The sequence below is a fragment of the Episyrphus balteatus genome, chromosome 4, assembly GCF_945859705.1.
Source record: "Episyrphus balteatus chromosome 4, idEpiBalt1.1, whole genome shotgun sequence".
Classification (NCBI taxonomy): Eukaryota; Metazoa; Arthropoda; class Insecta; order Diptera; family Syrphidae; genus Episyrphus; species Episyrphus balteatus.
In genome coordinates this window covers 33458980-33462007 of record NC_079137.1, presented here as the reverse complement: position 1 = coordinate 33462007, position 3028 = coordinate 33458980, and positions in this window count along the sequence as shown.

Genomic DNA, 3028 nt, shown 5'->3' with positions numbered 1-3028 from the left:
CCTATAATTAGGACAAATGTGAGAATATTTTATTGGAAAGAAAAATATAATAATTTCTATGAAGAAGAAAATTTTTTGAAATCTTTAAGATGATTGTTATAGAGCCCTCATTTTTTGAGAGATCTTATTTTTATCTGACATTGGTCTTTAAATAGTAGAATTTATTTTTATATTGAACTGAAGTTATCAGAATGTTTATTCCCATAGTTATGAATTTGAAATTCCCATGTGTTGTCAGAAAATTCGGAATATTTTGGAGTTACATCCATTAAATGGCAAGATGTTATACTTTTGTTTAAATAAGTGCAAGTAGATTAAATTTTGTCATTTCTTAAAATAAACAGTAGTGAAAAGCTTTCCTTAAATTATTTTTAAATTATGTCAAACATGAATTTTGAATACCTTACTCCGACTAATTTTCAAATACTGCTTCCAAATTCTATTAGAATTAGTTATCTATGGATACAAATATGTATCTCCTTACGTATCCGAATGTTTCAAAATCTAATATACTCGAAATTCGCATCTAATTTATAACTTTATTCGTTTTCGCTTATAAATAAAATGTTTGTAAATTTCCAAAATGTTCTTTAAGGAATCTTATAATTTTGTTTAGTAAGTAAAACTTAAGGTTACAAAAAATGTGTACCAAGTTTGCTGCTCAGCTCTTTTGTTTTATTCAGATTCTTCAACGGAGGGATGAAATGAGAGAATATGAGAATGCCTAAGACCACTTTTATTGGAACTGATTACTTCGTTCGCAAAATGTTCTAAGTAACCTGACCACCAAAAAATTAATTTCGAAATTTTGCGTGTAGAAAACAATTCAGACGCATTTACAGAATATTTTCAATCCACCAACCAACCACCACCAAAAATATTTGATAAAACACAATTTAATTTTTACAAAAACTAAAGAATCTCAGTTTTTTTTAGATTCTAAATCGGCAAAGCAGTGGAAATTAAAAACATTGAGCATAAATAATAATGTTTTTTTTTCAAAAAATTGTCTGAAAATTTTAAGGAAGGTATATCGAATAATTTCTGACGTGGTTTGCTATTGGTAACTTGATAAGTCATCTCAAAGGAATCAATTAACATTTTTAAGTTTAAAAGATCAAAATTTTTACAGATTCTTAAATTTACTAAACAAAAAATAATGAAAGTTGAAAACCCTACCCAAGACAATTATACTCTAGATTCGCCACTTCTACGATTTCATAGAGTGATCAACGGGGTTCGAACATCGTTTCTACCTCCTGTAGGTCTGAAACAAATTTGAAAGTATGTAGCTTCATTTTGTTTATGTGCTTCCAACCTAAATTTGACATTCATACAAAATAATAATAAAGTAAGTAAAATGGAAGACGCAATTAAACAATAACATAAAAAAAAAATCCCCACTAAATTACACTGGTCGGCAACGGATATAGAGCAAGAACCAAACCCTATACTTTTCGAGTCTGAAGTCAAAATTTCACAGGCACGTCACGTTTTTGAAATAATTGAATATTAATAGGTCAAAAACGCGTTTTTTTGGGTACATTTGACATCGAATTACATCACCGCTAATTTTTTTTTTTTGTAAAACTACTTATGCAATCTCAAAACGCCATATTAACACGTCCTAAAGGTATTTTTATTTTTTCAAAATTATTTTTTTTTCTCAAAGACATTGAAAAAAGAAATTTATGATAGATATCTCAAAATCTTGATTAGTTTTTCAAAGTAATGAATGGTTTTTTGAATCAAATTCCAGCTTGCGTCTTCTTATTTGGACTTATAAAGAGCAACATATTACGGAAAATATATATTTTTGACTAAACATAAAAAAAACTAAATTAAAAATTAGTTTTTGAAGCTTTATAGCGAAAATAGTGATGAGTATAGCTCAAAAACTAGACGTGATAGAAAAAATCTGTAAACAGTTTTGAATTCAACACACTAAAGTCAATCAAAATTACCTTATAAAGTTTTTGCTCCTGACTTTTTTTAGTTTTTTGCCGACCAGTGTTATTTATGTATATTAAATAGAATTGAAATTATAGGATAACACTTGGATCGCTTTAGGGGAAGCCACTGTAACTTCAAAGCCAAAATTGCCCAATAGTAGGTATAGATATATTAGTACACAAAATCAATCAATAAAAAAAAATTGTTACCCACATGAAACTTGACAAAAAGTTTGCTTTTAGAATAAGTACCCATGATCAAAAGAGTCTATAATAAAAAATTGGGTGGAAAATCACGTTGATTCAACTATTTTTCGGAATGATTTTGCGTTGAAGACAAAAATTTTAATATCAAAGTAGAACATCGTTAGTTTAAACTGGTTTGCCGTTATAAAACATCTTTAAATCAAAGTTGTTTCAACTTTGAAAAAAAGCATTAATTTATTAAAAAAAAAAAAAGAAAAAAAGAAAAAATTGGCAGCCACTGGGAATCGAACCTACAACTCTTGGATCTCTAGGCGAATGCTTTACCAACGTGCTATCTCACTGTTGGAAAAAAGAGTGATAAAATGCAACAAAAGCTGAAGTCCGACAATAATAAAAAAAAATTCTACGTTGTTTCAATTTTAATTTAAAGATGTTTCATGTTAGTTTTTTCAATGTTAAATCAACGTTGAACATACTACATTTTACGTAGCGTTTTTGCCCTCAGTGTAATAATAGTGGAACCCACCCCATTGAAATTCAGCAATTATGTACTTTTGAGGTTACAAACAAGAATCTAAAGTGTTTATAAGAAAACCATGGTTTTTTTGAGGTTAACAAAAATTGATGGACCACCTTAATAGAATTCGGTAAAACCGTTACATTTGGGATAGAAAGCAAGAATAAAGAATTTCCATAAAAAAAAATTGGTTTAAAGGGTGTTTTTTTTCGAAGAGATATTATCTGTATAACTGATCGTTGACACTTACATAAGTTCTTAAAATCATTGGCTAATGCCAGCGGCCTTTTTATCCAATTTCTGTCTGCAAGATTTCTATGGAATTCCTATCGTTGTTGTTTAAATTAAGCAT